Here is a 13420-nt window from a genome sequence, read left to right on the forward strand (position 1 = left end):
GCATTATAACACTCATAGAACCACAAATATTTTAAATTAGAGGGAGAGCCACAACAGTGTGTACTGTGGAAATTAAAAGATGAAAAGCAAAAGCAAAGACAATTCTTTGAAGCAGCAATAAGACCTAGAAATAATGCCACTGAAGTAACTTATAAAGTAGCTTATACACTCAGGAAAAAAGGGAAGCCATTCAGTGATGTAGAAATTGTGAAAGAATGCACTATCAAAGTTGTAGGATGCTTAGACCACAGTAACAATTCAAAGTATAAACTACTGCCTCTTTCAAGGAGAACTGTAACTGAACAGCAACATGAATTAGCCTCCAACTTAAACAAGGTCATGTAATACTTTAAAAGGAAAGTACATATTATTCAATCGCTTTAGATGAATCAACAGATACCTGACTCATAGGTTTTATACTTCATACAGGTCATACAAGAAGATTTTCTTTGCTATGAAAAGTTACTCGTTTTGGGCACTCTTGCGAACAGAACATGGGGAATAGATATCTTCAACAACTTTCCAGATAAATGTAGTGAAGTTGGACTGAATTTGGTAAATTTAGTGAGTGCATGTGATAGTGAACCTTCTATGACAGGAAAACATGAAGGGTTTATTGCACAGATTAAAAAAAGTATTAACAGATCCAGATGCTCTCACTTCTTTTCATTGTATCTTGCATCAGCAAAAACATCTCTGTGCTAAAGCTGTCAGTTTTGTAACATGCTAAAGTTGAATGATGAGGTATGCAGTGTGGATTTGCTGTATCATTCTAAAGTGTGTTGGCTATTGTAGGAACAGGAGTTAGCCAAAATTTTATCTACGAGAGACTAGATAAATTTTAGGAGAAATAAGAATCAGCAATGTGAATTATTGAAAAAGGATTTCTATAGGAAAGCAGCATTTCTGTGTGATATGCCAAATCAAAACGAGTATTTCTTTGCAAGGTAAAACTAAGTCTATACATGATATGTGGCAAAAAATCCAAACATTTTGAAAAAAGCTATCTTTTATCAAAACATTTCTTCTTCAAAAGGAAATTTCAGATGAACATTTTCCCCAGTTAGCAAAGGTCACCGACAAGCAGGATGATAGATCATTTAGAGAATACACAGCTATTATAAACCTATTAATTGGAGAATAAATGAAAGGTTCACTGACTTTGAGAATCATGACATCACACTCAAATTAGCATTTCAGCCTCACCTAGTTGGTATCACCAAGGCACCTAAAGAATTACAGATGGAAATGACTGAGCTATCAGCAGACAACATTTTAAAGTCATTGTTTGCGCCTGTAATCCTAGCACTCTTGGGAGGCCAAGGTGGGAGGATCGCTCGAGGTCAGGAGTTTGAGACCAGCCTGAGCAAGAGCGAGACCCCGTCTCTACTAAAAAAAAAAAAAAAAAAATAGAAAGAAATTAGCCAGACAACTAAAATCTATATATAAAAAATTAGCCAGGCAAGGTGGCGCATGCCTGTAGTCCCAGCTACTCGGGAGGCTGAGGCAGCAGGATTGCTTGAGCCCAGGAGTTTGAGGTTGCTGTGACCTAGGCTGACACCACAGCACTCTAGCTGGGGCAACAGAGCAAGACTCTGTCTCAAAAAAATATATAAATAAAGTCACTATTTGAAGCTAAGGAAAATCAAACTGAAATACAAAAAAAAGCAGAATATCCACACCTCCGCCAACATGCCTGAAAAATGCTTTCTTGCTTTCCTACCACTTACTGCTACAAATCTACGTTCTCCTACCAAACCAAAATCAAGATGCTCTTAAGCTCACAAATAACTGATATCCATCTAATGGATCAACTGAAATGTGGACCTCCATGCTGCAACCAAATATTCAAATGCCTTCTAACAAAAAACAGATACAACACAGTCATTAAAAGGTTAATTTTAAAATTAATACCTTTCATTGTTTGAAATTATTAAGCACATAGTAGTTCAATTTTTACAAAATAATGTACATTTTTAGTATATCTAATTGAATTTCTTGAATGTGGCCTTATTTGATTACAGCTAACTTAATGTGGCCTTCCAACATGAAAAGATTCCCCCCCGCCTGACCTACGTTCTGTTCTGGCTATATAACTTTGAGAAGGACAGCTCTTTACATCAGTTCTATCTTTGATCTATTACTCAGATTGCCATTCTTACTCAGATTGCCATTTGTATCCCATCTCAGATAGAACCTTAGCAAGCTCTTTATCCATTTATTGCCTTCCTTCCTTTATGTTATTATTGGTTCTACATCTATTTTAAACTTCAAAAGACACTAGAATCGTTAGTTTTCACAGTCAATATTCATTTAAATTAAGCCACTGTTCTTCATTCCTTTTACCAGCTTGTCTGGCATTACCCTCCCCCCCACATACACCCAAAGTTTTGGTGTGTTTTGTACTTCTTTTAACGTAGATAGATCTACAGGTGACAGACTCCCTTCACTTTTTGTTTGCACAAAAATGTCTTCTCTCCTTTATTTCTGAAGAATATTTTCCTTATGTTTACATTATAATCTGACAATTACTGTTTTTCTGCTCTTTTAAAGATGCCCTCCCACTGCCTTCTGGATCTCACTGTTTCTGTTGAACAATCATTTGTCTGTCTTATCATTGCTTCTTTGAGTGAAATGTTTCCTTTGCTCTGAACACTTTAGTTTTCAGCAGCTTGTTCTCTGTGCTCCCACAGAGTCAGTTTTACTCTTATAAGCACTGGTGTGGATTTCTCTGTATTTCATGTTTTGGTGATATAGCTATAGAAATTACCAAAATTTAATCACAATGAGAAAAAAGCATGGAAAATAAAGAACAGAGTATCCAAAGGCAGTCAAACAAAATGTCTTACATATGTGTAACTGTAATATCAGAAGGATAATAGGGAAAAAATGGGGCAGAAGTAATATTCAAAGAAATCATTGCTGAAAATTTTCCATAATTAATAACACATACCAAATCCCAGTTTAAGAAGCTCAGAGAAAACGAAGCCAGATAAATACCAAACACACAGACACAGCATATCCTATTTAACGTTGAAAACCTAGGATAAAGATAAAATCCTGAAGACTGCTATAGGAAAAAAAGACATGCTGAAGCATAAGCTAAGAATTACAGCAGACTCCTCATGGGAAAGTATGAAAGCTGGAAGAAAATGGAGTGACATATTTAAAGTGTTGAAAAGGAAAAACAAAAACAAAACAAACAAAAACCCAGCCAGCAACCCATAATTCTACACCCAGAGAAAATAATCCTAAAAATGACGGTGCTTGCTTTGGCAGCACATATACTAAAATTGAACCAATGCAGAGAAGATTAGCATGGCCCCTGCCCAAGAATGACATGCAAATTCATAAAACATTCCTTATTTTTTTATTTAAAAAAGAAAAATTAGGGATAAAGATCTTCTCAAGCAAAAAAAGAAAAGTAAAAAAATGTATTGCCAGCAGAACCACATGACAAAAAATGTTAAAGGAAGTTCTACCACACATAAGGAATTTGATACCACATGGAACCTTAGATCTACACATAGAAAGGAAGAGCACCAAATACAGAATAAGGTTCTGTATTTAAATATAAGCTTCATATTTTCCTTATATATATTTGCTCTAAAAGATAGGTATCAGCCTAAAACAAAAATAGTAGCAATGTTTTGTGTGTTTATAGCATAAAGATAAAATATATGACAATAATTTACACTCCTACTGGAAATGCATGAGGATTTCTGTTACTCTACATCCTTATCAATACTTCATGCTCTCTTGTATTTCTCTGATGACCTAAAAATTGCAAGTTATTTTTCATATTGTTTATTGACCAGTTGAACATCTATCCTTGGTGTAAAGTGCCCAAAGTTTTGCTTGTTTATCTATAAGGTTTGTTGGTTTGTTTTTTTGTTTGTTTTTTTTTGGCAGGGGGAATGTGTATTATCTTTAATTAATTTATTGCCATTCTTTATATATTCTAGGTGTGAGTTCTTATTTTAGTTATTTCCAGAGAGATCATACCAATTACAACCATAAATGCTGTGCTGTCTGACTGGTATCAGAGAGCTTCAAATCAAGCTCAATACTTTAAGAGTAAGCTAAGAAGTCACAAAAATGACATTTTTATTACCATTACCATCATTTTAAAAATGTTTTGCTTGTTGGTATTTGGTAACACAGATACTGATAATGTAGCAATAAAGTCAAAATGAAAAACTTAAATCAGAATAGCTACCTTTCCTAAGATCCAGAGGCTGAGATTTTATAAAATCAATTTACCCTAGGCACTCTGAGATCAGCAGTCAGAGAGAAAGGCACCTATATGTAATAGTTAGTGGATATATTTTAATGGAGATATATTTCAATAGTTTTAAAAGCTGTACTGTTTAAAGAAGATGAGTAAAGAAGCTAGACTGAATTTTAATAGCTTTTCTATAAAATCTAATTTTCTCAAGGTAGGAGTTTAGATAAAACTGAAATAGCTATGCAGGTCCAAGACTGAAGATTTGGGTCCTACTGACTTCCTACTTTTCCTGTATTGACTATTAAGGAAAGCTTAATTAAGACAGTCAAGAGAAATATGTTTCTGTGATGAGTGTCAAGGTCAACCTCACTGAAAACATATCTAATTAGAGGTCATTAAAACAATTTCTTACAAGCAGAAAATAGAGCTTGATTTGGAGTTGAGCTATTATGCTCTGTGCTTTCTTCACAAAGAAAGGAAAAAGTTAAATCACATATTTATACTCTATAATGGAATTCTATTATACATGGAAAAATCTATCTATCTATCTATCTATCTATCTATCTATCTATCTATCTATCAATCTATCAATCAATCAATCAATCATAAAGCAGAAACCAGACCAAGATCCCACAGCATTACTTCAAGCCAAGGTGAAAAGCTGTAACTTGGAATTTACTCACTGGCACATTAATTTTGACCTTATTTTGTTGCCACACTGCAAAGGAGAGGTCAAGTAAGTGGATTCTTTACAACAATAGTACTTTAGGTCAAAGAGGCTTTAGTTGTAATGGCACATTATCTTCTAAACCTAATCAAGCAGATCTAGAGTTGCCTGAGAAAATTAGAACAAGGACATTTTGACTGGATAATAAACATAAGCATGGAATATAGATGGCTGTACATTAGAATTCATAGTTTACTAAGGCTATGAGATATTTAATTTTAAAAAGAGCATTTAAGAGAGGAATAGTCTCTAAAAATCATAATATAACACACAAAAAATGGTATAATGTTTATCTAAAACTCTCTTAATGATATATCTACTACACAAATATTTAGGTGCTACAAGTCAAAATTTACATTAAAGGCTAGAGACCTATGTTTTCTAATTAATATATATCATTATAAAAGTATGTCATATAACCTGTGTGCTCCGAAGTCTAAATTCAATATGAGGCACAAACTACAGAAGAGAGAAGAGGAAAGGAAGAGCCTAAGCTCTTTTCTGGGATGTTAAAGGGAGGCTTATGAATCTCTCATGAAATAAGGAAGTAAAGACAAATTCCAAAAATTCTGGTAACAAATATGCTCTCCTACATGGAGTGACAACTCAGACAGAGCAAACAATGCCCTGGGGAATGTTTAAGCCCAGCCTTGGATAAAGCAATGTCTTCCCAGTCCCTGCAACAAGAGGCCTGCATGAATTACACAGAGAACATAAGAAAGGCTCCACAGCAGGGAAGCCATGAGCTTCATGAGTCCTTGTGCTCAAATTAAATTAGCTGTGCTCCAACCATGGATAGTGGCCATGGGCTCCTGGAGACGTTTTGCTGAGTCAGTCTTCTACTCACCCTACTATACCTCCCATCCCCCTAAGATATCCAGATTGGTTTCAAAGCCTCTGCTGAGAGTATCAGCCTTTTGTACAAATATTAATATTTTATATCTACCAAGGCAGCCAGCCGTGAAGAACAGTTTTTCTTCAAAATTTTGCTTTGATTCCTTGCTACTCTCTTTGAGCTACTGAAAGCTAGATAAGTTTCACACACACCGCTGGGTGTTTCAAGCCTTAGTACATTCATTAATATTTTATAGACTTAATTCCAAGGCAGCTAAACAATATATTCTATTAAAAATGCTCTATTATAAAAGAGGTACTTTTAGAAGGGCAAGCTGCTGCCTAAAATATACTTACAAAAGGAAATGTTAACCTTGGAAAAAAGGTATCTTCATATGCTATTCAAAGCTCTTTGGTTCTTTTGAGAAGGACCTTAAAGATTCTATAAATCCGGCTTGGGGTTTCTAAACAAGGACCAAGTAAGAAAAGACTACTTGTCCACAATGATGCATTTAAAAGGCTTGCTGAATTTAATATTTTAAAAAGCAAGATGTAGAATGACATGGAAGAAAATTACTCTACTCTACTCTCCTAACTATCCCCTGTTTTGAAGGACTAACAGACTTTTGTACCCATATGACAACACCATTTCGCTTGAGCTAATCATTCATTATCTATCAGCAGGGTCCATGTCCTTAGAGCCCTATAGGCTTCTGAAGGCCTCCCTTCTGGACTGGAAGAAAAATTATTTATGAAATGGAATAGGAATTTACTCAGTTTCAAAAAAAGTTAGTAAATCCATTCCTTATTTAGTAAACACTAACCAATTCAAACACTTGGGCCTGGAATTTCATCTGTAAGAAAGTAAACTAGCTAATATGCAGGTGGGAACTAAAACTAAACTTGTTTCCTCTATAGTGTGCCCACACCTTGAGGAAGATATCTAGTATTAAACTACATACACACACACACACACACACACACACACACACACACACACACACACACACACAATTAGGCTATTTTATTAAAATGTAAAGAGCCATATAACACAAGAAATACTAAAATAATACAAGTAATAAATGCTAACAGAATCCACAATGTGATACAGAACTTCAAAGTTGAATAAGCATCCTCTGAGACCTTACATAGTTACCAAGCATTTTTTGATGTCTCCTGTGAGTAGACAAAGCCTCCGATCACAATGCTAAAACAGGGGGCAAAAGAAGTAGCAGTCCCAGGACTTGGGACTGGAGAGTCAGGATTCATAAAGAAAATCCATGAAACAATGTTTAAAGTATAAAATGATCCAGTATAAATGGGATAGGTGAATATTTAGGGAATGGAGAGATTAAGAAGTTTCCTTGAAGAGCTGGGTTTTAAAATGGATTGGAAAATGATCTGTCAATAATTTATAATTTAAGTAATAGGTTCCTTTTGTAATAGCTTTATTGAGATACAGTTCACATACTATAAATATCACCCATCTAAAGAGTACAATTCAATGCTTCAATGGTTTTAAGCACAGTTTTATAATATCTTCACAGAGTTGTGCAACCATTACCACAACCAATTTTAGAACATTTTCATCATCCCAAAAAGAAACCCTGTACCCTTCAGCAGCGATTCCCTCATTACCCTCCAACCTTCTGGTCAACTCCCACCCCAGCCCTGGTCAAGCACCATTCTACTTTCTGTCCCTGTGAAATTTGTCTATTCTGGACATTTCATATAAATGAAATAAAACATATAAGGTCTTTTGTGACTGGTTTATTTCACATAGCATAATATTTTCAAAGTTCATTCATGTTGTAACATGTATCAGTACTTCATTGCTTTTATGGATGAATAACATTCCCTGTATGGATGAAATTAGCTAAAGATGAGTGTAAGCAAGTTATCTGTCAGACTAATCTGCTGTTTAAACATTAATGTTGTGTAGCCATAAATACCACTAATTCAGCATAACGAAATATCTCATAAGAATAAAATAGAAAAGAATGAGTTCACAAGATGCAATATTTTCATGTACACTTTTTGCAGTAATCTGACCCCAGTGTTAACTCAAGTTTCAAAAAATAAATAAATAAAAGCATTCAGAGAAATTCTCTTCCTTATTGGATGTACATGACATACCATTTTCCTGCCTTAACTTGGATATTTTGCCTACTAAAAGAGGAATGACTCACTCTAGCCTGGGCAACAAAGCAAGACTCTGTCTCAAAAAAATAAAAATAAATTAAATAAATAAATAGGAATGAAAACAAATCACTTCTGAGTGGCGAAAGCACCATAAGGAATATTATGAAAAGTGTATTAATATGAACAAAGAAAGACCTTTGTCTCTCCTTAGTAATGTCCCCTCATAAAAGTATGTGACTTGTAAATTCCTGGAGGAAAAAATGGTTTTTTAATGCTGTCATTTTTATAGCAACTATATTAACCCTTGAGTTAGAAAATGGAAACTTACTGCTAAAATGAAAGAATGCAATGAATAGGCCCAATATTAAAATCTACTAAATATGTGAAATCTGAGAAGAGTATCTCTCAGAATGATCACATGATGTGACTTTTCACCAAATATACTATAAGATTCAACCAAAATAAAATAAAAATACATATGTAATTTGTATAGAGGTGAAATTCACATAAAATAAAATTAACCATTTTAAAGTGAACAACTAAATGGCTTTTAGTGCATTTAAAATATTGTATGACCACTGTCTTTTTCTAGATCCAAAAAATTTTCATCATCCTAAAAGGAAACGCCATACCCATTAAGCAACTGCTTCCTATTCCCCCCTCCCCACAGCCCCTGGCAACCACCAATATATGTCTGTCTCTAAAGATTTACCTATTCTGTGTATTTCATACAAGTGAAATCATTTAATATGTGACCACTTGTGTCTGGCTTCTTTCACTTAGCATAAATGTTTTTGAGGTTCATCATCTACAGTGTAGAATGTGTCTGTCATTTCTTTTTATGGCTGGGTAATATTCCATTGCATGGATATACTACAGTTTGTTTAATCATGCATCCAATGATAGATATATGGGCTGCCGCCACCTTTTGGTTACTGTGCATAGTCCTGCTACAAACGTGTGTATATGTACTCGTTTATGTATCTGTTTTCAATTCTTTGCAATATGAATTGCTCAGTTGAATCATATATCTTTGCAGAAAGGAATACTGAACCCAGTGATTTCTATAGTTAGCCAATATTATTAATCTGCTTCAAAAAAATTCAGAGACTGCGCTTCGGTGTGTTGCCTAGGCTAGAGTTATAGGGGCTATTCACAGGTGAGACTTTAGCATAACACAACCTCTAACTCCTGGGCTCAAGTGATCCTCCTGGATCAGTTTTTCTGAGTAGCTGGGACTACAGGTGTGCACTATCATCCCGAACCTACTTTTTAAAATTGGCTTTCTTCCTATTGATAATAATGAAGTAATTTAAACAGTGACAGAAAGTATTAGAAATCAAATTGAGTAAACAAATGGAAATACCACTTAAATTACTCAAAAATCTTTTTAAAAGCTAATTTTTCTTCAATCATTCCTGATTTTTCCAGACAAGTAAATGACATTTTTCTTGTGGGTGTATAAAACTGTTCTTACATTTGGATATTTTCCTCTTGCCAAATTAAATGCTTCCTCCCTGCCTGTGCCAAAAAGTCAGATTATAGACAGTTTAGATGCAGTAGCACGTTCTGGACTCTAAAGTTTTCAAATCTTAGTTATTTTAAATTGACAAATAAAAATTACATATATATTTTTTGTGTATAACATGCTATTTTGAAATAAGTACACATTATGGAATGGCTAAATCAAGCTAATTAACATATGCATTACTTTACATATTTTTTTTCCTCTCAAATCTTTTTAAAATGCAAAAACTTCTATGTTGGTTTTGGGGTTTTTTTGTTTTGTTTTGTTTTGTTTTTGAGACAGAGTCTTGCTTTGTTGCCCAAGCTAGAGTGAGTGCCGTGGTGTCAGCCTACTCACAGCAACCTCAAACTCCTGGGCTAAAGCAATCCTCCTGCCTCAGCCTCCCGAGTAGCTGGGACTACAGGCATGTGCCACCATGCCCAGCTAATTTTTTCTATATATATTAGTTAGCCAATTAATTTCTTTCTATTTATAATAGAGACGGGGTCTTGCTCTTGCTCAGGGTGGTTTCAAACTCCTGACCTTGAGCCATCCGCCTGCCCTGGCCTCCCAGAGTGCTAGGATCACAGGAGTGAGCCACCACGCGGCCTTGTTTTGTTTTTGAAACAGGGTCTTATTCTGTCACCTGGGCTAGAGTGCAGTGGCATTATTATAGCTCACTGCAACCTTGAATGCCTGGGCTCGGGAAATCTTCTGCCTCAGCCTCTGGACTGCTGCGACTATATAGGCACAGGACACCATGCCCAGATCATTTTTTTCATGTTTTATAGAGACCGGGTCTCACTCTTGCTCAGGCTGGTCTCGAACTCCTGCCTCAATCCTCCCTCCTTGGCCTCTCAAAGTGCTAGGATTATAGGTGTGAGCCACTGTGCCAGCCTATGTCATTATTAAAATATCTTAATAAATGTTAGCAATAATACCTCAATCAGACCAACTATGTTCAATGAAAAGGAGAATGTCTACTTTAAAATACATTTTATACACACATAGCTTCTTCTCCAGAGGTTTTCTGAATAAAAACTATCATAAAAATCAAACCTTCCTTTATTCAGTGTCTGGCTAGCTTCCCCCTGAAAGCCCATTCTATACTTATAGATTCATGGCTAGAGACTGTTGAAAGGTATTACTGGCTGGGTGCAGTGACACGCCTGTAATCCTAGCACTCAGGGAAGCCGAGGCAGGAGTACTGCTTGAGCTCAGGAGTTCGAGACCAGCCTCAGCAAGAGTGAGACTCTGTCTCTACCAAATAGAAAAAAAGTTAGCTGGGCAACTAAAAATAGAAAAAATTATCCAGGCATGGTAGTGAGCACCTGTAGTCCCAGCTACTCAGGAGGCTGAGGCAGGAAGATAACCTGAGCCCAGGAGTTTGAGGTTGCTGTGAGCTAGGGTGATGCCAAGGCACTGTAGCCTAGGTGACAGAGTGAGAGACTGTCTCAAAAAAAAAAAAAAAAAAAAACGAAAGATATTTCTTTTTCAACCACATTTTCCCCTAGTAAATTACAAGCTGAGGAATTCACAAAGGATAGTGCATTCTATTAGCACATTTGATTTTATACTACTTATCTGCAAAGAATATGCAAATTCTTCGTCCTTAAAGCCAATCACCCCCAACACACATACTTGCTCCCTAAGTTTACATGAGAAAAAATAAAGCCAACAAAAGTAAGAGTCATCAAGACAGTTAGTGGCAGAACTATTCTATACTCCTTATTCCAGTCTGAAGCTGTTAAAATCAAGTTGTCTCACGTCTCTTCTCCTAGCACTTTGGGAGGCTAAGGGGGGAGGATCAATCGCAGACCAGCTTGAGCAACACAGCAAGGCCCCATCTCTACAAAAAATAGAAAAATTAGCCCAGCATCGTGATGCACGACTGTAGCCCCACCTACTAGGGAGGCTGAGGCAGGAAGATTGCTTGAGCCCAGGAGTTTGATGTTGCAATGAGCTATGATAACGCTAATGCCCTCATGCCTGGACAGCAAAGCGAGACGCTGTGTCCAAAAAACAAACAAACAAAAATACTCAAGTTGTGCTGTGTCCTGTAAAATCAAAAGAATGATAACCCAAAAGTCAAGTACATATTACAAATTAGTAAGAATTATCCATTTTACCTATCTACTCTTAGATAAATTCTGACCAAATGGCAAAGGGACAGAAAAGAACACTGGCTAAAGGTTTTGGACTCAAACAAAATCAAGTCTGAATCCTGTTCATACTTAGGAGCTATGTGACCTGAGCAAGTCACATTAAAATTTTCTGGGCCTATTTCCTCATTTGAAAAAATAAATGTGGGCAAGGGGAGGAGGAAAAGGTTGTTTTAGAATTAGAGAATTTTATGACTTAGCATGCCTGAACACAATACACTCTAAATGCATAAATGGTAGCTGTTGTTATTAAAAGACCAGCAAAGAGTTGACTTATTTCTCTTGCAGAGATTAGGTAGAAATAATTGCATTTATAAATAGCATCTCCAGGAAGAAGCAGAAACAGTACCAAACAATGTGGCATTGCAATGACATTAAAATTACGATCAAGCTTCCTGTTGGTGAAATAAAACACATTCCCTCTCCTCCTTCCCTTCCCCTCCTTCCCTCTCTCCTTTCCTCCTTTCTTTCTTTCCTTCCTACTTTGGACAACAGAAAGAGTATAATAGATGCTGATTTAAGAAAAGCAAGCTATGGTTTATAGCAGAACTTATCAAACGTTAATATGCATTCAAAGAACTTGGGGGTCTTACTCAAATACAGATTCTGATTTAGTATTTGGTAGCTCTGGTGCAGGGCCTGAGATTCTGCATTTCTAACAGGCTCCCAGGTAATGAAGAGCACACTTTGAACAGCAAGAGTTTACAGGATACCACATTCAAAAAATAGAATAAAAATAAAAATTTAACTTTGGTTCTGATACTGGACTTAATTTCCAAATCACAGGATTACATTAGTGCTAGATACCACCATTAAGTCTGCTATGATATACAAACCTATATTTAAGTTGTTTTTTTTTATAAAAAATATACTTTTTCTTTTTTTTTTCTGTTTCCTGAATCCCTATGGCTATATATATTTAAGTACTGATAGTTTCTTAAATACTTATCTAAGCCATTCTTTCTCTACCAGGGCACTATTTCACACAACAGTGCTGGTGCCATTCTCCCTGTCTCACACGAAAGGTCTCAGAAAACAGAGGCACTTGTGTTTGAACGGGAAAAGGAAGGACTATCTTGGGCAGCCCTGTCAAGTTAGAAAATCTAAGGTTCTAACTGTAAGCCTACTCAATTTTACCTTCAATGATGTATGCAACGGATGAAGAGGAAAGGTTATTAACTCTACCATCACTGATTTTCCACCCACATCGGACACCTAACCCAAGAGGAAGAATTACGGTACCACAACTTATTCAGTGACAAGGAAAAAGAAAACTACATTGTGAACAGGAAGATACAGGTGAAGGCTTTTAATGTTATATAAAAAATGTGTTTTTTCCTAACCCCTTCTACTTCCAGGTTCTACCTTACTTTCACTAGTCAATGAAAAATTCTAGTCCTCAGGGATATATTATAATTGAAATTTAAAGCTTCTTTGGTTTTATCAAGGGAAAAAAATTTAGGGAATCACTAATTCATATAAAGAAGATAAGCATATAGCTATGAACAGCACAGTCCTTCCTTCTTCCTTGCTAACTTTCTCACCTCCACCTTTTAAAAAGGGCACAGTAGGAGACTTAATACTCACTGGCTTTCATAGACAAATCATTAATCTTCTCCACATTAATTATCAGAGCAGCTAGGATAATGTTTGCTCTAATCTAACAGATTTTTGTTTCAAACCCAATTGTAAAACTCAGCAGGGTGCCATATACAACTTTAATGAGAACTTCTTACCTAAGATTCCTGTGATATATTCTGAATTGTTAAATTTTACTAGTTGGAGGTCACTGAATGAAGAAATGAAAAGGTTAACCAAGA

At 35.8% G+C, this 13420-nt stretch overlaps 1 protein-coding gene and 1 non-coding gene across 2 annotated transcripts in view; one reads left to right on the top strand and one right to left on the bottom strand.

The window, feature by feature from the left end:
• Positions 1-13420, bottom strand: part of ZFAND3 (zinc finger AN1-type containing 3) — a 321862-nt gene that overhangs the window by 112022 nt on the left and 196420 nt on the right. The gene's annotated exons all lie outside the window — the stretch shown is intronic.
• LOC142871200 (U6 spliceosomal RNA) lies at positions 3264-3370 on the top strand. The gene has a single exon (XR_012919464.1). It is a non-coding gene; the product is annotated as a U6 spliceosomal RNA (small nuclear RNA).

Source organism: Microcebus murinus, chromosome 5 (genome assembly GCF_040939455.1).
Source record: "Microcebus murinus isolate Inina chromosome 5, M.murinus_Inina_mat1.0, whole genome shotgun sequence".
Taxonomy (NCBI): domain Eukaryota; kingdom Metazoa; phylum Chordata; class Mammalia; order Primates; family Cheirogaleidae; genus Microcebus; species Microcebus murinus.